This window comes from Perissodus microlepis, chromosome 14, assembly GCF_051167445.1.
Source record: "Perissodus microlepis isolate ML-2025 ecotype Zambia chromosome 14, ASM5116744v1, whole genome shotgun sequence".
Classification (NCBI taxonomy): domain Eukaryota; kingdom Metazoa; phylum Chordata; class Actinopteri; order Cichliformes; family Cichlidae; genus Perissodus; species Perissodus microlepis.
This window is the reverse complement of record NC_140474.1, coordinates 10,913,413-10,935,708: the sequence shown is the minus strand read 5'-3', so window position 1 is coordinate 10,935,708 and position 22,296 is coordinate 10,913,413. Positions and strand designations below refer to the sequence as shown.

The 22,296-nt window shown below is 42.0% G+C and overlaps 2 pseudogenes; both read right to left on the bottom strand.

Moving 5' to 3' along the window:
- Nucleotides 1-7,157: 7,157 nt before the first annotated feature.
- On the bottom strand, nt 7,158-8,083 carry LOC146373463 (odorant receptor 131-2 pseudogene; annotated as a pseudogene).
- Nucleotides 8,084-11,837: 3,754 nt separating this feature from the next.
- LOC146373462 (odorant receptor 131-2 pseudogene) lies at nt 11,838-16,351 on the bottom strand (annotated as a pseudogene).
- Between the last annotated feature and the right edge of the window lie 5,945 nt (nt 16,352-22,296).

The following is a 22,296-nucleotide window of genomic DNA, read 5'->3' as shown; positions in this document are numbered from 1 at the left end:
TTTGGAATCTCTCTGAATAATTAGGAACAGCAAGATGGAGACGGCTAACTTTTTCAGCAGCCTCTTTACTCTCAGCACACAGCAACAACTCACACTTCCTGTGTACCACCCACATGAATACTTCACTGGGCTCTCAGAAGCCAGGAAATCTTATACTCAGATGAAAACAGGGAAAACAACTAGGTGGATATAACACATACTTATTACTGCTTTGAACATGCATGTCTAAACATTCAAACGTGTAAACATGTAAATATCAAATCACGTAACCACCAAATAGCTACATAACTAGCTTCATAACCTTTGTAAACACCTCTTTGTATATCCAATTAGATTTAAATTTACTTCTACACTTTACATTTTCCTCCCCCCCTCACATAAGAAACGTCCCCGTTTCCCTACAGAAAAGGAGAAAAAACATGCTGTGAGCAAGGGGATAACAATAAAAGAACAGCAAAACCAAAAACAAGTTCAGTTCAAAACATAGTATCTGGGAGGCACAACCTGACGTCTCCCACATCGCCGTGAAACACCAGATACTTGATGAGGAGTTGAGGGGACAATGTCTGATTGGTGTATCTCTCAGACAGAGGAGAAGGGGACAAAGGAGAGTGGGAATGGGGTCGTGACTGGTTTAGAGGTGGTGGCTGGCAAACCTGAGGGTCTGATGAGGTTGCAGGGTGGCCCTGAACATTCCAGCTCCCTTTAGCTCCAGATTTTGAAGCTGTGAAGGGCAAAGCACCTGATAATGCAGTCAATTGTGGAATCTGGGGCTGTACAGGTATGTCACCAGCAGGCGAGTTGGTTCCACCTTTAGGGACAGGTGCATTGTAAGGCCTGAGATGATTGTAGTGAACAATTTGAGTCTTGTCTGATTGGTCCAGGAGGTAACGAATCTTGTACGTGACACCAGGGTTTTCTCCATCTGTTCCAAGGCACTCCAATATCTCAAAGGGGCCCTTCCAATGTGGAGCAAGTTTTTGCTTTGCTGTAGTGGGGTCATTTAACCACACCAAGTCACCCGGAACACAAGGAGTGTGTTTGATGCCCCTATCGTACAGTTGTTTCTGCTGGTTGTGGGCACAATCTCTGTTCCATGCAGCAGTGTTGAAGGCAGACTGAAGTCTCTGAGTCAACTGGATGACGTAGTCAGCAGGAGAAGCAGAAGTAGATGATGCTGGCATGGTGGTAGGCAACAGCATATTAGCAGGCATCCGTGCCTCATGTCGATGTGTGAGAAAGAATGGCGTGAACCCCGTGGTAGAGTGAGGACTGGTGTTGCCAAAGCAACTTGATTGAGGCAGTCATCCCATTCGCCAGGCTGCTGAAGGAGTAACTTAGCTAACTGGTCAATAAGTGTTCAGTTGAACCTCTTGACCATCCCATCACATTGAGGGTGATATGGGCTGGTCCGTGTCTTCTGGATGCCTAGCAGCTGAAACAGGTGTTTCACCACGTCAGATTCAAATTGACGTCCTTGGTCTGTGTGCAGCATTTCAGGGACGCCATGCTGACAGATGAAGTTGTCAAACAGGCATTTTGCAACTGTTGTGGCACGTTGGTCTGGGATAGCATAGAGGTTGACATATTTCGAGAAACAGTCTTGAATTCCCAGCGCATACCTGTTGCCATGACTCGTAATGGTGAGTTCAAGTATGTCAGCTGCCACCTTTTGAAATGGCTCCGCAGCAACAATTGTTTTCATTGGAACTCTGTGATGAGGTGTGGGATTCCATCTGGCATCACATGGAGTGCATTGTGTGCACCATATTCTGATGTCCTGTGACATGAATGGCCAGTAATAAAGCTGCTGAGCATGTTTCAGGACCATCTCTGCTGATACGTGACCGGACACTGGGTTGCCGTGCAGCAGCTGTAGGACAGTGTCTTTTAAAGATTCAGGAACAACCAACTGATGCAACACTGACTTTTGGGATGGGTTGAAAGCTCTACGACAGAGTAAGCAATTGTGAAATGTAAGTCTAGAGTACTCATGCCATAGCACTTTTTCCTGAGGTGGGCATTTTTCATACACCAGTAGGGTGGTTTCCGACCCTTAGCTTTCCAGCCAATGACTTCTGACAGTACAGGATCTTCTTGTTGTTCACTTTTGAGATTATCTTCAGGCAGCTCAAGCACAAATGTGGATGACACAGATAGCACTGCACACAGCAGTCGTGGATCAGGAAAGTCATTGCATGGAATGTGTTTTTGGTCAGTACTGCAGGGACTATGGTTGGCCGGGCCTGCAGGACCTACGCACCTCTCTTCACCTTTTAAGGTAGCAGTAGCAGTGCAGACTGTGTCCTTCTCTACGGTTTCACCAGTGACAGGGCGACGTGACAGAGAAAATTTGCTCCCTCCCAGACTAGCAATGGCAGCAGCGTCTGTACAACTGTGGGGTTAGACTCGGGCAATTCTCACCAGGAGACAAAGTGCTTGTATTACACCCTTCTTCTATCTCAAAGTTACTCACCAAGTGGCAAGGACCCTTTGTGCTGAAAATGGGAGTGATAGAAGAGTTGCACAGTTCTTGTGGTAAAGACACGGTTCTGTGTTGACTATCGAAAGGTGAAAAAAGTGGCACAGTTTGATGAAGTGTAACGATGAAGTGTCACAACTTCCTGTTACTCACTGCTCACTTTTTTATGACATTGGATTTAACCAGGGGCTACTAGCAGATTCCCTTGTCTGCGGAGTGTAAGGAAAAACTGGCCTTCTCCACTCCGTATTGGTTGTTCCTTGACCCTGTCACTTTCCAGCACCTCAAGGACCAGGTGTTGCGCCTGCGTGCTGCATATGTTGCCGCTTATTTGGATGGCATCATCATCCTCAGTGACAACTGGGCGGAGCATGTGAGGCAGGCATCCGCAGTCCTGGAATTCCTGGGGCGGGCGGGGCTCACGGCCAACCCAAAGAAGTGTGGGGTTGGACGGAGGGAGTTACAGTATTTGGGGTACCACTTGGGAACCTGGGAGGTGCATCCACAGATGGATAAAACTGCAGCCGTCACATTCTGATTGCACCCCAAGTCCAAAAAACACATGAGTCGGTTCTTGAGACTGGCTGGTTACTACCCTGGTTCATGCCAGGCTTTGCAGACCTGACCAGCTCCTTGACTGATCTCACCCGTAACAGTGCCCCATATCTGATCCGATAGACAGAGCAGTGCCAGGCGGTGTTGTGGGGAACCCCTCCTCTACATGCGCTGACCGACACCTCGCACCGAGGGCTGTTTTGTCCCAGCAGGTAAGGGGGGGTCGACTGACCAATTCCGCATGAAAATAATAAGAGCAGGAGACCAGTGGAGAAAGATGAAGATGATGAAGAAACTTTTATTTATTTGTCACTTGCAGTTGCCTGCAAGAAAGAGTGCCTGGCCATCTGGTGGGCAGCCGATTCTCTTCATTATTACCTCCTGATTCAAGACAGAATGTGCTGATTTTTTGTCACCTTTGTTGTGCATTTTTCTTACAACTTGATAGTGTTCATCCAGCTGTTCTACTATGCTAAGCCTACTAGAAAGGTGTAACTTCATGCTACTGTCCATATGGCTACAGCTAGTTTTGTGTGTTTTGCACGTTTCTGTTAAGTGCTTTAAGTGGTGCACACTCAAGGTGGTCCAAAATGTACCGATACCAGGACACAGCAGACCCAGAAAGCAAAAAAAGAAGGCATTCCTCACCCATGTCTAATTAGTCAACTGCGCTTCCCATATGGTGTGCTGGATAAAGTTAGTATATATGCTCTCCAACAATTCATGGACTGCTGCTGAATATTTAATTTTCAATGGTCAGGTCCAAGCACTTTATTCTTTCATTTGTTTTGATAAACAGCCTTAATATTGGATGTTGCCATAAATAAACAACTGAATTTAACTTTTCTATTACAACAGCACTTGAATATGCTATCCTCAGTCAAGAGTGCCTTTTCTCTTTTGGAGGACAAGGGTGCCTTCAATGTGGCAATGTGTAAATGGCATTGTACTATCCAATCAAATACGTAAACGAGGCATATTGTCCCTGCCGGTAGACCTGCCTTTTGTGTTCCTGTATGGTTTTTTGTGTTTTCTTCTCCTCTCCTCCCCTCCCTTCCCTGTGTCTATGTTTTGATACGGGACGTTTAGGACCAGGAAGTTTGGGCACCGAGTGCTGTTCACCCTGGAAGTGCTCCCGCGCTGGAGATTGCCCCATCTAATGCCCATCAGCTACTGCCACGTGTAGCTGATTAGAGTCTTCAGGGGCGTCCCTTTTTATACTCGTTAGTATGGCCATGGCTGGCTTTTTGTAAACATCTTTTTTGTAACGATGTTTTTTATTTGTTTTCACTAAGAGTCGGGAGCGGAGTGTTTCACGGGAGAGGAGCCGAAGCTGGGGATTGGAGTTTATTGTTACCATGATACATGCCACGCACACTTGCACTGTGAGTGATTCAGGAGGAATCACCTTGGGAGCCCCAGTGCATTGCATCCAGCACATTGTTTATTTATTGTTGTTTCATTTTCATTCATTTTCACTGTTAATAAACACACTGTCTTTTGAAGAGTTCAGCATTTGGGTCCTCTGCATACCTCAGACGTTACACAGACGCACACGCCTGCCTATACATACAAACGTGGACACAGACAGCAGCACAGTGCAGAAAAAACACATAATAATAATTGAGTGGCCACTTTCATGAGTAAATCCTATAAGGCTTACATGATTTACTCATGAAAGTGGCCACTTTCTCATTACTTTCATATATTGTTTTAGTAAGTATCCAAAACATACAAGTTTCATTTATATAATTTTTCAAGGGATCTTATATCTGTTTTCAGGGGATATAAGATCTGGGGGCGGGGGGTCTGCTTTAGCTGGTACAATGACCTCTAACCTCTAAAGGTTGGTAGAAACAAGAAAGAAACTGTGTGTTTTTAAGAGCATAACAGGCATCCATCTCAGTTACTATAAAAAACATTCACGTGAACCAGTTGAATGTGAAAGAAGCACAGTAAATTTCATTGGCATTAAACTTTGTCCAGAAGATGGAAATTATGCTGCCTTTCTAGACTATGGAGAAAAGCGTTAGGTGCAAAAAATGAAATCTTTTTTGGCAGCCACTCTTCACGTGTACTATAGGTGGCTGCTTCCTGTCATTCTGCATTTCTGCATTTGGAATATATGTACACTGTGCTAACTGTGTTGAACTTTGCAGAACATGCAAATCCTCCCTGAGCAGCACCTTTGTGCTGTGCTTTGCTCAAGGCAGCAGGAACTACCAGACCCCTGTCATCAACGAGTGCCCAGTGGAGAGAGTGGACAGCTTCAAATACCTCGGAGTTCACATCACGCAGGACCTGTCATGGTCCTGTCACATCAACACCGTGGTGAAAAAGGCCCGTCAGCGTCTCTACCACCTCAGACGCTTGAGAGACTTCCAACTGCCCTCCAAGGTGCTCAGGAACTTTTACTCGTGCACCATAGAGAGCATCCTGACGGGAAACATCTTGGTTCGGGAACAGCACCATGCAGGACAGGCGAGCTCTACAGAGGGTTGTGCGGTCAGCTGAGCGCACCATCCGCTCCGAGCTCCCTGACCTGCACTCAATCTACAGCAGGCGGTGCTGGACCAAGGCCAGGAAGATCGTGAAGGACCTCAGCCATCCCAACAACGGACTGTTCTCTCTGTTGAGGTCAGGAAAGCGATTCTGCTCCCTGAAGACAAACACAGAGAGACTGAGGAGGAGCTTCTTCCCGCAGGCGATACGGTCTCTCAATCACACCACCACACAGTACTGACCCACACATATAGTTCTTACACACACACTGGACATTCTGGACATTGTTTTCACCTCATCACTTAAATCACTTAAAGCATATTTGCACTGCACAAGACAATGTGGCTTGCACAACACTGGTCACTATATTCTTCATTTCCAGTTAATACTTGTACAGCTGCTGTTATTGTGTGTATATATATATATTTATTTATTTATATTTCTTCATACATTCTTATATAGTTCTATACTGTGTATTGTGTATTTTGTTGTACAGTTATTTTATTTTCAACTTTAATTTATATATTTTATCTTATTCTTTCCCAGTTAAATTTACCCTTCATTCTAATTTGTGTTGTACAGTTATTTCATTTTTAACCTTAATTTTTTTTTATATATATATTTTATTCCTTCCTAGTTAAATTTACCCTTTTTAATTTTTCATATTTATTTCCTATCTTATTCATAGCCTTTTCCTTTTTTTCTTTAGGTCATATCGTACTGTGTATGACTGTGTACGTGACAAATAAAATTTGAATTTGAATTTGAATTTGAAATTGTTTTTGTGTGGTGGAAGCAGTAGAAAACAATCAACTTCAATGGACAGTTATTTAAGACAAAAAAAAAAGAAGAAGAAAGAAATGGGAAAAGAGTAGAACGAAATGCAAGCACTGTTGATCTCATAGTTATATTTATACTGGTTCAATTATATTTTTTCGACAGTGGTTCCTATAACAGCGTTCTTATCGCATTCTATTAAATGCAGAAATAGGGGAAAGCAATTGTGATTTTTTTTTACTGTGGTAAATACTGTTCCTAAAAATACAGTTTTTTAAGAAATTATTATTATTATTATTATTAGTAGTAGTATAGTTATCACTAATAATAGTAACAATTTATTTTATTGTTAAATATCAGAACAGTTATAAAATACATTTAGAATTCATATTTTTGTTGCAGTGATTCTTATCAGTGGATTACAATCAGTACCAAAGATGTTTTTAAAAATATTAATTATTCCATCATCTGTTCATAATAGCAATACAATTAAAGTTGTATTTGTTGCTATACATTGTGCATCTATGTTGATTGAATTCTGAGGAAGTTAACCATGTCATATCAGAGAAAAAAACAATTTTGGTCAAATTGAGCACATACCCTAAAATAAGTGAATAAATTATAATAAAAAATAGAATAAACACTTGACAATTATTTTCATTTAATTTTCTGGGGGGGGGGGATTTAATGCATAACAATATAGCATCATAAAGCATGGAAAGCAAGTTGCACAATTACTAATAAATTGAAATTCATCATTATTTACATGAAATCTTTCTTGCATATTGAAGCAGTTTCCCTGTATAGATTTAGAATTTAGCATTTATATTTCTGATGTAACTCAAATTATGTTTATTTTGAACAGGATGAAGTAGGCATAAGATTTTTCAGTACAAGAAAAATATTTTCATCCCTGAGGCCATAGATCAGAGGACTCAGGCACCTTGGAGCAATATTAAACATGATGTAGTTAAAATATCGGACATTTCGAAATAAACTAAAATCTATCTGAAGTAGTGCAATTTCTATGAATGGGCACCACAGCTGAATAAGACAGAGCAGCAACTGGAAAGCATGAAGGATCACTGTTTTAAGCCCCTTATGTGTCAACTTCTTTTTCTCTCCTGATGCAGCTTTGGCCACTTTCATTATTTGAACATATGAGTATGCAATAGTGGTGCCCATAATCAAGAAATAAAATTGATACACAGCTGATCGAACATGATCCTGCCATCTGTAAATAGTAAATGTCTCTCCACTACATATCATGGATTGCTTGTAGAACTTAAGTGAGGCGGAAGCAAAGAACATGGACAGAATAATTATACAAGGACCAGAGCTGAGAACATGAATGATCAGGATACAGTACATAGTGCTGCGTGTGGAGCACAGCTGTCCATGACGCAAGGGCATACAAATGGCCACATAGCGTTCCAGAGTCATTGCTGTCAGAGTAACTGGTGTGACAATGAAGTAAAGAAGTACAACAACAGAGATAGTTATACACAACCACACTTGTATTGTAAATTCAAATTGGCTCAATACAAGTAAAACATCTGACACCAATAACAAAACACTGTCTGACAGCAGTGTTACAAAAAATAAGATGTAACGTGCAGATGTGTGAAAACATTCCTTTTTAATAAAGATCACAATGAGCAACATGTTGATGCAAAGAAAAATTATTACCAGGATCTGTACAATAATGACCCGGTCATAGACTGGTCGCTGCAAAAAAACATCATTCACTGAGTTGTTACCTGCCATAGAGAACAAAAATATGTACTTCTAAGAGTTCATTAAAGTTTTGTCAATAAATATAAGATTTTCTTTTTAATAAATATCAAAAATCAAATCCAGTGAAGAAACCTTCCATTCTGTTCCAGAGCCAAACGTCTTCTCCTGCATTCCCTGCAGTTTTCTGAAAAATGACTGTGCATCATTAATTTGAAGCTTACAGCAACTAAGAATAACAATAACACATGAAACTTCCTTCTACTGTGTTGTCATCATCCCCTAGCACCCATTCTCCTCAGTTTCGATGCCTCTAAATAGGTAATTGATGGTATACTCAGGAGACTTTGTAGTAAACTCAACATAACTGACCGAAAAGAATTGAAAAGTTGTTGTTTGCTGAGGAGGCAATCACCTGTAGTTAGTGCAACAAGTGAGACTACATCCCATTATTTTGGCTCTATGTCTTAAAAACTCCTAAAGTGATGTGACTGTGACAGGTACTAGGTCTGTTTGTGAGGTATTCAGTTAAGTGAAAACTGTCCTTTCTTTACTAAGCATTGTCTCTTAATTTTCCATAAATGAGAAAGTTTAAAATAGCAGAGTTTTGTATTTTTTTTCGGCCTTTGATTATATTAAACTGTATAGAGACAAGTGCATAACACATGTAAGAAAGACTTGAAAAACATCAGACATTTATATCCTAAAACTTATCACACATAGATTGACCAGTTGGTAGGTTTACTGATGCTAGGTGCGTTTTAAAGATATGTGGCTACTTCAGCTCATCTGTAACCCACCCAGCAGAGACTTCATGGTCCCATTTGTGGCTAATATAGGTAAAAGAATTTGCTACTAACTTACGAGTCAAAACGGAGAAGAGAAGTCAGATGCAAAATGTATTGTTTTTTCTTCAGGTATTTTTCCTCACTATTTCCTCTTTTAAGTGCACATATCAATTTTTGTTGTATTTTGTCTTGCTAAAGCAGTTAATGAAAAGTGGGTAACTGTCACAGCTGGAAGCCAGAATGTGGAGTGGACCCAAAAACAAATTCAAGCCAAGAAACAGAACTTTGACGTGAACAAGGGTTTTATTTACAGTGGCATGAAGGTACAAGAGGATAAGAACATGAACTGTGAAATACAGTGAATGTGAACTAAGAACAAACTGTGACATACTAGGAAATGTGGGATGGAATAAAATGCCTTTTGTTATTATCTAACCTGCAGAATCCATATTGTACTAACAAACATAGCTTATAGCTTTTAGGCCATATTGAGATGAGCAAACATACTGGCAATCTTTGAACTCTTGACCAGTGTTGCACTTTTATCCCGAATAACACTGCTCCAGATGGCTCGGTGACTCGAGCTTTGGAAGGGCTGAAGAGTCTCTCTAGGACCATGCATGAGCACTCGGGAATTGACAACCCGCTGGAGATGGATGGATGGATGACCTCAGTGTTCGGACAGTGGAAGGGGTTTGTACTTTCAATCATGCTTTCTCTAGCTGTTTTGGTGGGTATTTTGGTGACCTGTGGTTGTTGTCTCATTCCTTGTGCCCGAGGATTGTTAGAAAAGGTCATTACGAAGGCAGTGGACCCTGGGGCGGTGGCCCCAATGTCCTTGATGCCATTGATGGATATGGAAGTAGCTGAGTGGGCCGAGGAGTGACACAACACACAGTATGGTGACCTCTGGTAGGCCAGAGGTCAAGAGAGGGAATTGTGGGATGGAATAAAATGCCTTTTGTTATTATCTAACTTATAGCTTTTAGGCCATATTGAGATGAGCAAACATACTGGCAATCTTTGAACTCTTGTTATGGGAATGACTATAATCATTTTATACATATTGCATCCTGTGCCTATAAAAGAGTTGTAGCTCAGTCCATTAATTGAAGGTCAAGAGCTTTGGCCAGCGATATGTCTGGCCAATCCAGTGTGAGGTTGACTAGAGCTGTGGAAGGAATTGCAACACATGCTTACAAAACACTTATATCAGGTTATTCTTTATTATCTTTTATTTGTTCATATTTTTTTATTAAGTTTTAAGTAGTATCATTTGATTAAAACATTTATTCAATATATTACACATATAGTTTCAGTTGTGTACGTGCTGGCCTTCTGTCTAGTGGAAAGGTTACAAGGTTTAGCTGGTGAGGTGAGAGGTGAAACTGAGTGCATTTCAGGCTGACACATTCACGCACACACCCACACACACACACAGTAGGTAGACTCATTTATAGGTGAGAGGTTAATCATGTTTTTCTTGCAACTGCAAAATTGTGCCTGCAAAAAAGAACAGTTTGTTGCAGAATGTGGACCTGATGTTCCAGACGATAAGCGAGCATTCGGCAGCGACAGGAAGACTTTAAGAGAACCATCATTATTAGCAAAGGCTGATATTAGCTTGGTATAATATCAAGCTAAATGGTAAGACTGCAGTTTTACTGTAAATCAGTCAAAATCCATCCACCCACTTCTGCTTATCCTTTTTCAATTCAATTCAATTCAATTCAATTTTATTTATATAGCGCCAAATCACAACAGCAGTCGCCTCAAGGTGCTTTATATTGCACAGTAGATCGTACAATAATAGATAGAGAGAAAAACCCAACAATCATATGACCCCCTATGAGCTAGCACTTTGGCGACAGTGGGAAGGAAAAACTCCCTTTTAACAGGAAGAAACCTCCGGCAGAACCAAGCTCAGGGAGGGGCGGCCATCTGCTGTGACCGGTTGGGGTGAGAGAAGGAAGACAGGATAAAGACGTGATGTGGAAGAGAGACAGAGATTAATAACAGGTATGATTCAATGCAGAGAGGTCTATTAACACATAATGAGTGAGAAAGGTGACTGGAAAGGAAAAACTCAATGCATCATGGGAATCCCCCGGCAGGCTATGTCTATTGCAGCACAACTAAGGGAGGATTCAGCGTCACCTGGTCCAGCCCTAACTATATGCTTTAGCAAAAAGGAAAGTTTTGAGCCTAATCTTAAAAGGCTCAAAACCAAAAATACAAAATCAAACCAAAACGTGAGAACTGAAAATACTGGGTCAAACTGATCCAGAACCGTGATACTTATTGCTGTGAGGCAACAGTGCTAACCACCGTGCCACCATGCTGCCTTCAGTCAAAACCAAAATCAGTTTTATTTTATTTTTAAACCCAGATTATTAAATACAACAAGTAAACTAATACTTTACTGAATAATTACTGAAAAACATAAATGATAATTGGTTAATTAAGAAAATAAGCTGGCTTAAGGGAAAGAACCACCACAGAGGCTATAGCTTTCTGAGCATCTAATCGCAGTTGTGAACATATTGAGCGATAAATCTGATTTTCCTTTCTGTAACTGAAAATAAATAATTATATCATAAAATAGTAAATTAAAAGATAAATATTTATTTTAAAAAGTGTGCATTGTTATGAACATAGATGTGGGCATTGTGTGTTACTGATTCAACTGGAATATGGCTATATAGTTAGAAACGACTCCCAGATCACATCCTTATTTAGATAGTTTTAAATTCATTCATTTATTTAAAAGGGTAAATTGTCCCTGACAAATAGTTTCTGATTGAAAAGTCAAATGCATAAAGGTTTCCTCTTTTTACAGTAAAACAACACATGACATACACAACAGCTAAACACAAAACCACCTCTTCAAATAGTGGAAAGATAAAGACTAATAAATAATCAATAGGATCAAAATGAGTGAATGCTTTGTTTAACAATGAATGTCAACATTATAATTATAATTGATATAGCATGTCAAATTAGGTTTCTTTTGAACATGATGAAGTAAGCAAAAGATTTTTAAGTGCAAAAAAGAATTTTTCATCCCAGAGTCCATAAATGAGAGGACTCAGACACCTTGGAACAATACTAAATAATAAATAATTAAAATATCTGAAATTTCAAAATTAATTAAAATGAATCTGAAGGACTGTGTTTTCTATAAATGGGGTAGGCAGCTAGATGAGACAGAGGAGCAGCTAGAAAGTATGAAGGATCACTGTTTTGAGGCCTTTGTGTATTGACTTCTTATCCTCTCCTGATGCAGCTTTGGCCACTTTCATTATTTGAACGTATGAGAAAATAATAATAATCTTCATAATCAAGAAATAAAACTGATGTATTGCTGATCAAACTTGATCCTGCCACCTGTAAAGAATAAACAACTCAACAGTGCAAATCACATATTTTCTGTAGTAGTTAAGTGAGACAGTAGCAAAGAACATGGACAGAATAATTATGCATGGTCCAGAGCTGAGAACATGAATGATCAGGATACAGTACATAGTGCTGCGTGTGGAGCAGAGCTGTCCATGACGCAGTGGCATACAAATGGCCACATAGCGCTCCAGAGTCATTGCTGTCAGAGTAACTGGTGTGACAATAGTATACAGAAGCGCAAAAATAGTGATGATTATACACAACCACACTTGTATTGCAAATTGAAAATAGGTTAAGATTACCAGGATATCACTCACAAATAACAAAAGGCTGTCCGACAGTAATGTTACAGAAAATAAGATGTAGCGTGCAGATGTGTGAAAGGATTCTTTTTAAAAAAAATAAAAGTCAGGATAAGCGGGGACTTCCGCTTCCGGCCGATGGAGTAAGTAGCAGTGAAAGGCAGCTCCGCTAAGATTTTTGATTATCCAAACCTCCTGGGACACCTATTGACTCTGATTTGGACTAAGATACAACTGTACAAACTCCTCCTGAACAAAGCGAGTCATGAAGAGTAGTCGGAAATACACGCAAAAAACTTTGTCGTCAATCTCTGCTACATCTGGCGGTGAAGAGCTACAACACGACATGGCGGACGAGAACTCACCAATCTCTATGAGGATCCTTCGGAGCGAATTGCAAGCCTACCGAGACGGTATGATGAATGATATTAAGGCACAGATAGAGAATATGCATGAAAACTTACGTGAGGATATTTCCTCGCTAAGAGAAGAAGCTAAAGCAGACACTGATAAGCTTCGACATGAGCTAACACAGAAAATAGAGGCACTGCATGAAACTCATGCAGAAACAACAAGTATACAGAAGGACATGGAGCGGGCTCTCTGCGACACTACAGACAGGTTGACAGCCTTGGAGAAAGACCACGAGTCTCTAAAGAAAGATTACAACAAGCTGCACGACAAATGCCTGGATTTAGAAAATAGAAGCCGCAGAAAAAATCTGCGTGTGGTGGGCATTAATGAGGATGCAGAGGGGGGAAACCCCAGCCATTTCATGGCAGAGTTTTTCTCAGAAGTGCTCAGGAAAGAAAATGATGATTCGCATATAATAATAGGCCGAGCCCACAGAACCCCCCCCTGAAACCACGGACAGGGGAGCGTCCAAGAGCCATGATAGTCCGCTTGCACTACTACACCGACAGAGAGAAAATTCTGCGAATGTCCAGGGGAAAAGGCCGCCTCTTCTACAAAGGATCACCTGTACACATCTTCCCTGACATGAATCCCGAGGTCAGCAAACTTCGAGCGTCATTCAACCCCGTGAAAGGGAAACTGCGGAATGCTGGCATCCCGTACAGTCTGTACTACCCCGCGAAGCTGACTATAACGGTGAACAACGCTAAGCACTCATTCACGGATCCGCGCGAAGCAGAGAAGTTCGTCAGTACCCACGTCCAGAATCCAGCCACATCTACCGCCTAGGAGAGATAGTGGGTGCCATCTCTACAAACAACATGACCCAGGAGGGAATAGTATATAATAATAGACAATCTTAAGGAGTTAAGTGGTAAGTCTGATGTCTACAGCCTGTAAAAAGCTGGACAAAAATTGTTTTTCTTTTCTTTTCTTTTCCATTTGCAGCTCGATTTTGCTGCAAATGCAAATGAAGAAAGGGTTCTGGTTTGAGTTCATGAGGTTGTTCTTTAGTTTGGTTCAGGAGAGTTGTGAATTTCAGAGGATCACATTTAGAAAGCTCAGAGTAAGATCCATCAACCATTCAGTAACGGTTAATAACTATTGGCACCTCTACTAACAGAGCGCCACAAAATCTTGTCAACTTTGTAACATGGAACTGTAGGGGACTCAGGGGTCCAGTGAAACGTGGAAACATTTTAGCTCACTTAAGAAAAGTAAATGCGGACATAGTCTTTTTGCAAGAAACACATCTAAAAGTACAAGACCACAACAGATTACGATGCAAATGGATAGAACAAATATTTCACTCTACGTTTAATGCTGGAAGCAGAGGCACAGCCATACTGATCAAAAAATCAGTACCATTTACAGCAGCAAAAATACTACCAGACACTCAGGGTAGATATGTTATCGTAACTGGCAAACTTTATGGTCATTTAGTTATGTTAGTAAATATTTACGCTCCAAATGTGGACGATGAGCAATTTATACAGTCGATAATATCAAAGCTTCCGGATATCGACACTCACCAATTAATCATAAGAGGTGATTTTAACTTGGTGTTAAATACTAACCTTGATAGATCATCAAGTAGACCAGCCAAAGTATCTAAATCGGCAAAGGCCTTCCAGGAATTTATGGGAAATTATGGAATTAATAATCCGTGGAGAGTTCAGAATCCTAATGTGCGACAATATTCATTCTATTCTCCGGTCCACCAGACATATACCAGGATAGACTTTTTTTTAATTGACTCTAAATTTCTACCGTCAGTAAAGCACTGTGAATATGGCACAATAATGTTGTCGGATCACAGCCCCCTCCTTTTGCAGCTAGCCCTCGGGTTCAATCACACAGCAAAGATATGGAGATTTGATAATAGTTTATTATCAAATAAACAGGGGATAGAAGACATTAAGAACCAAACTGATTTCTACCTGTCAATTAACAACACTCCGGATATTACCAAGTCTACCTTGTGGGAAGCGCTAAAAGTGTACATTCGGGGGCAGTTAATTTCGCGGAAGAGTCTAATGAATAAACAACAAAGAGAAGAAGAAAGTCGTATAAAAGACAGGATGCAGGAAGTAGACAGACAATACACGGCACGGCCCTCAACAGTCTTGCACAAGAAGAAACTGTCCCTGCAAGCTGATTTAGAATTGATGTATACTACAAGAACAGTTAAGCTTCTAACCAAGGCAAAATATAAATATTATGAACAGGGGGGAAGGATGGGTAAATTTCTAGCACAACAAATCAAGAGACAAGCTGCAACAAGATTGATCACAGAAATTCGCACCAATACGGGACAAATAACGAGGGACCCAAAGGTGATAAATAGTATATTCAAAAGTTTTAATGTAGACTTATACACCTCAGAATCAAAAAAGAACCCCGCACTTTTTGAGATGTTCTTTAACAAGTTTAGTGTACCTGTGATCAACCCAGACAAAGTAGAACAACTCGAAAAATCCATAATTATACAAGAGATACAGCAAGCAATAAATAATTTGCAGAACTCCAAGGCTCCAGGTCTAGACGGTTATACTTCGGAATTTTACAAGGCCTTTAAAGATCATATCTCGCCCCCGTTACTGGAAGTATATAATGAAGCGCTGGACAAAAAAGCCCTACCGCCGACTCTATATCAGGCTAACATTTCTTTGATCTATAAAAAAGAAAAAGATCCTTTAGCCCTGGCTTCATATAGACCGATCAGTTTTATTAATGTAGACAATAAGATACTTGCAAAGATTTTGGCAACATGCCTGGAAACGGTTCTGCCAACGATTATATCTCAGACCAAACAGGATTTATTAAAGACAGGCAGCTGTTTTTTAATATTAGAAGACTTTTAAACATTATCTATACGCAAGACAAGCATAATCCTGATCCTGAAATTTTACTTTCTTTAGATGCGGAGAAGGCCTTCGACAGGGTCGAGTGGGATTATCTCTTCTCGACCCTGTCGAGGTTCGGATTTGGCCCGAAATTTATTTCTCTGGTTAAACTACTATACACCCAACCAAAAGTTTCGGTACAAACAAACAATGTCCACTCCGTCTACTTCGATCTGAATCGTTCAACAAGACAAGGCTGTCCTCTTTCACCTCTGCTTTTTGCATTAGCAATTGAGCCTTTAGCTCTTCTACTGCGCTCAACAGACGAATATACAGGAATCAGAAGGGGAAAAGTAGAACATAAAGTCTCGCTTTATGCAGATGATTTACTACTGTATATCTCTAACCCTGCAAAATCAGTCCCAGTCATCATGGAAATTTTGCAGAATTTTGGAGAAGTGTTAGGATACAAATTGAATTTATCTAAAAGTGTGCTGTTCCCAGTCAACTCTAAAGCAATAGGTAACCCAAGTTGTTTCAATACCTTACCATTTCGGGTTTCTAATCAGTTCCAATATCTTGGAATAAATATCACTCAGGAATATTATGGTTTATTCAAACATAATCTCTCTAAATTATATGATGAAACCAAAAATAACATAGACAAGTGGATTAATTTACCAATTTCACTAGCAGGGAGGATAAACATTGTTAGAATAAATATTTTCTCCAAATTCTTATTTTTATTTCAGTGTATCCCTATTGTGATTAATAAAGCCTTTTTTTAATAAATTAGACTCCTTAATATCCTATTTCTGTCACGGTTCTGGGTCAGTGTTGGCCCAGCATTTTGAGTTTCTTATATTTTGGTCTATTTTTGCATTATGGATTATTTTCTGATGTTCTGGTGCTTTGTTTATTATTATTATTATCATCATTATAGATCTGTTTCAGTTATTCTTGGTGAGGTATCAGTTCTTAGGTTTTGGGTTCTCATGTGTATTGCAGTTTCTGTTCAGTGTCTAGTCTGTCTCTGTGTCGTGTCTGCATCTTTGTTTAGTGGTTTCTTGTTTCCTGTCTTATTGTGAAAGTCTTTGTCTTATGTTAGTGTGTGCAGCTTAGCTTCCCCGTCTCGTTAGCCCTGATCTCTCCCAGCTGTGCCTCCCTCCTGTTGCCCATTCCCTGATTACCACCCTGTGTATATAAGCCCTGTGTTTTCCGTGCTTAGTGTCGCATTGTACCCTCAGATTATGCCTGTGTGTTTTTTGGTTTCTGTATTCACGTCACTTCACGTTTGGTTTTCATGTCAGTAGGGATGGGTATCGAAAACCGGTTCTTGTTGAGAACCGGTTCCCACTGTTTCAATTCCTTGGAATTGTTTGCCATCTTTGCAAACGATTCCCTTATCGATTCCAGTCGCCCCAAATGACGTCACCACGTTGCGGAGCGTCATTTATCTGGCAGGAAACACGGCGCCTAAGCGGCTCAAACGCTCAAAAGTTTGGTTATACTTTACGAGAACGGATGACAACAGGGCAACTTGCAATACTTGAAAAGTAGATATTTCATTTAAGGGAGGAAACACTACGAATATGCAAAAGCATTTGCTCACAAAACACGCGATGACCTTAAATGAATGTCGTGTTTTTAATTCCGCTCCGGACTCATGAATCTCAACCCAGCGGTAACGTTTGCACGTCCTCTCCCGTTAATGCGGCAGGTAAATAATCAACTAACAGTACATATTATGTTAGCGCGATCTGCCTTATTACAAAACCTGCCATTACTGTGCATTTAGGTGACCATGATGAGAGAGACAGACAGAGTCTGGCTCAGATGCTGGCAGTTCTCGCTGCAGTCTACTGGTAGCGTCTCCTTTCAGGCCAGGATAGACAAATGTCACCGAGTAGTGACTAAGTTTGTGGTCAAAGGCTTGAACCCATTTGCCACAGCAGATGCCCCCGATTTTTGGTAAGTGAATGTGTTTAATTGTAGGCAGGGACATTACTGGATATTCTTGTGTAATTGCTACTGAATAATTCATGTTATACTTTGTTATTGCAACAGAAGAATATTTATTTTATAATTTTACATTTACAATTTTTTTTTCCTGGGGACCCTGTGAAACCTCATTGAAGAGCCGTAGGCTGGATCTCTTAAGATCTCACTGTTGGGTTTGTAAGGCCATGTTACTCCTAAATTTCTATCTTGTTCAAAGAGAAGATCTAAAACAAAGTTCTAAGCTAATCGACCTTAGTGTTCTCCTTTTTTAAAAAAAGAATCGATAAGAGAATCGATAAAGAATCGAATCGTTAAACAGAATCGATAAAGAATCGAATCGTTAAACAGAATCGAAAATGGAATCGGAATCGTGAAAATCTTATCAATACCCATCCCTACATGTCAGCAATAAAGCTGAGGTTTTGATTTACAATTCTGTGTTCGAGTCCTGCGCTTGGATCCTCCTCTCCGCCTGCCCGCACACAGAGCCCTGACAGAACGACGCGACCGTAATGGATCCAGCGGACTCACGCTTCGCCTCTGAGGGAGCGAATCTCGCGCTCCTTTGGGATTACTGTTGGAGGGTAGTCCACGCCGCGAGCCCCTACAAGAGGCAGCTGGAGGTAGTATTTTTTGATAATTTTTTGTCATCCACTGCCTCCACTGTCAGTTTTCTAAATATAAATGGACTCAAACAAAAAATAACAGCTCTAAGAGTGAGGCTAAGTTTTGAACTGTTTGGCATGGGCGGCCCAGGGAAAGAGGATTCAGTTGTTCTCCTGGAGGAACTCGCCACTTGGTACTCAAAACGACAGCAGCATTTTTTGCCAAGGTTTATCGCCAAATCGTTTGATCCATCCTTGAAGAAGAAATGCAACCCTCGCCATCATCACCCAACCACACTTCCATTCTCTCCTGTAGTACGGACTGGTGCAGTTTTCATTTCCACACCTTCAGCTCAGTTAGCTGATCAGCAGCCACCTTCAGCTCAGTTAGCTGATCAGCAGCCACCTTCAGCTCAGTTAGCTGATCAGCAGCCACCTTCAGCTCAGTTACCTGCTCAGCAACCACCTGTAGCACAGTTTCCAGTGTCACCTGCTCAGCAGCCACCTTCAGCTAAGTCTCCAGTATTTTCTGCTCAGCAGCCACCTGTAGCACAGTGTCCAGTGTCCCCTGCTCAGCAGCCGCCTGTAGCTCAGTGTCCAGTGTCCCCTGCTCAGCAGCCGCCTGTAGCTCAGTGTCCAGTGTCCCCTGCTCAGCAGCCGCCTGTAGCACAGTTTCCAGTGTCACCTGCTCAGCAGCCACCTTCAGCTAAGTCTCCAGTATTTTCTGCTCAGCAGCCACCTGTAGCACAGTGTCCAGTGTCCCCTGCTCAGCAGCTGCCTGTAGCTCAGTGTCCAGTGTCCCCTGCTCAGCAGCCGCCTGTAGCTCAGTGTCCAGTGTCCCCTGCTCAGCAGCCGCCTGTAGCTCAGTGTCCAGTGTCCCCTGCTCAGCAGCCGCCTGTAGCTCAGTGTCCAGTGTCCCCTGCTCAGCAGCCGCCTGTAGCCCAGTGTCCCCTGCTCAGCAGCCGCCTGTAGCCCAGTGTCCCCTGCTCAGCAGCCGCCTGTAGCCCAGTGTCCCCTGCTCAGCAGCCGCCTGTAGCCCAGTGTCCCCTGCTCAGCAGCCGCCTGTAGCCCAGTGTTCCCTGCTCAGCAGCCGCCTGTAGCCCAGTGTTCCCTGCTCAGCAGCCACCTATAGCCCTGTCACCTACTCCACCACCGCTTTCATCTCAAATTCAGTCACCCGTAGCTCAGTCTTCACCCCCGCTACCCATAGCTCAGGCTCTACCACAATCAGACTTTCTCCAAACCTTGTTACAGTCCATAGCCCAGTCAGTAGCGCAGTTAGTAGAGGAATCATTAGCTTTGTCATCTGCTCAGTCAGCCACTCATCTTCACCATCTTTCAGGGGTCCCTATTGCCTCTGACCCTGCATCCGCTCCAGCTGGAGGGCCCGAGTCGCCCGTCCAGCCTCAAGTGTCGTCAGCTGGAGGGCCCGAGTCGCCCAGCCAGCCTCAGGTTTCGTCAGCTGGGGGTTCGGGAGAACCCAGCCAGCCTCAGGTTTCGTCTGCTGGGGGTTCAGGAGAACCCAGGCAGCCTCATGCCACGTCTGCTGGAGGGTCCTAGGAGCCCACCCAGCACCACGCCTCGTTAGCTGAGGGTCCTGGAGGACCCAGCCAGCACATCCTCACATCTGCTGACGGTTCGGGGAAGTCTGTTCAGCTGTCACCTGCTGAATCTTCCCCCGCGACTTCTACATCACCGCCTGCAGCATCGCCGCCATCAGGTTCCGCAGCCGTCCCGCCGCCGTCAGGTTCCGCAGCCGTCCCACCGCCATCAGGTTCAGCCTCTGTGCCTTCATCCACGCCTGGTCCAGCCTCTGTGTCCTTCGTCTTCGTCTGGTCCAGCTCCGCCTTCGTCTGGTCCAGCTCCGCCTTCGTCTGGTCCTGCCTCGTCTGGTCCTGCCTCGTCTGGTCCTGCGGTTGCCACACCGCCGTCAGAGCCCGCTCGACCTGTTCCGCCTCGCCTCTGCCGGCCGTTTTCCAGGCCTCTAAGTTGGCCCAGCATTTTGAGTTTCTTATATTTTGGTCTATTTTTTGCATTATGGATTATTTTCTGATGTTCTGGTGCTTTGTTTATTGTTGTTATTGTTATTATTATTATTATTATTATTATTATTGTGAAAGTCTTTGTCTTATGTTAGTGTGTGCAGCGTAGCTCCCCGTCTCGTTAGCCCTGATCTCTCCCAGCTGTGTCTTCCTCCTGTTGCCCAGTCCCTGATTACCACCCTGTGTATATAAGCCCTGTGTTTTCCGTGCTCAGTGTCGCGTCGTACCCTCAGATTATGCCTGTGTGTTTTTTGGTTTCTGTATTCACGTCACTTCATGTTTGGTTTTCATGTCAGCAATAAAGCTGAGGTTTTGATTTACAATTCTGTGTTCGAGTCCTGCGCTTGGATCCTCCTCTCCGTCTGCCCGCACACAGAGCCCTGACAATTTCATATGGAACAAAGAATCCAAGAATCAAGAAAGGCTGCCTGCAGAGACCGACATGTCAGGGAGGGATGGGATTACCATGCTTCCGTCTGTATTATTGGTCATGTAATGTTCGTTCCATGTTGTTTTGGTTGCGCACTAAGGGGGCCGACTGGACAACGACGGAGAATGAAAGCTGTTACCCCTCCTCATTAGAGGCTATGATCTATTCAGCTCTCCCTATCCCTAAACATGACTTTAAAAATCCTGTAGTCTCTCACACAATTAAAATCTGGACACAGATAAGGAAACATTTCGGGTTGAGGGAAGCCTCTATACTAACTCCACTCATGAATAACTCAACGTTCACACCATCACTTTCAAATATTTCATTTCTCCAATGGAACCACAAGGGGCTGCACTCAATAAAGGATTTATTCATCAACAAGGTTTTTCCCACATTCCGGCAAATGCAAGAAAAATTTGACTTGCACAGTAATGACTTTTTTCAAATACTTACAGATCAGAAGCTTTGTAAGGAGGCTTTTTCCATCTTTTCCGGATCGGCCCCCAGACTCTGCCTTAGATAACTTATTTCAGTTTGACCCACTAATAACAAAAATTCACAATGCATTGTCACAACTGGATGGAACTGTCACACTTGACTATCTGAGAGAGGCCTGGCAGTGTGACCTGGGTACGAGAATCAGACAAAAGCCCAGGAAAATGTACACTCTTCCTCTGTTTGTATTCGTCATGGACTCTTACAGTTTAAAGTGCTACATAGATTCCATTTATCAAAGTTGAAACTGTCAAAAATGTTCCCCAATGTAAACTCGTCCTACGAAAGATGTAAACAGTAACCTGCTTCACTGGCGCATATGTTTTGGAATTGTCCCTGTATAGCAACATATTGGAATAATGTCTTTCATATCTTGTCTAAAATTCTAAAAAAAACACTTAAGCCAGACCCAATCTGTGCTTTATTTGGAGCGAGGCCGGTTGTTGTAGACCTATCAGCCGCCCAAAATAATGTGATACGTTTTGTGACACTGCTGGCATGCCGTTTAATTCTACTAAATTGGAAACAAAAGGTGCCTCCTACCACATCAGCGTTAATACAAGATGTATTAAGACACTTACAGCTGGAAAGGCTTAAACTCTATTAAGGGGGAGGTTGGAGGAATTCCATTCAACCTGGCAACCTTTTATAGATCTCTTTAATACGGAACAGATATAAATGATCACTGAGCCTCATTGGTAGCTTGATAGATGACATCCTCTGTCCAACGTTCTTACGTTGTTTGTTGTTGCTTTTTTGCCTGTTTATTTATTTATTTTACTTTTTATATTTTACTTTGTTTAATTTTTATTGTATATATGTAATCATTTATATTTGAATCTTTGTTGCCTTTATGATAAAGAAAACTGGAAAACCAAATAAAGAGATTTGGAAAAAACAAAAAGTCAGGATAAGCAACAT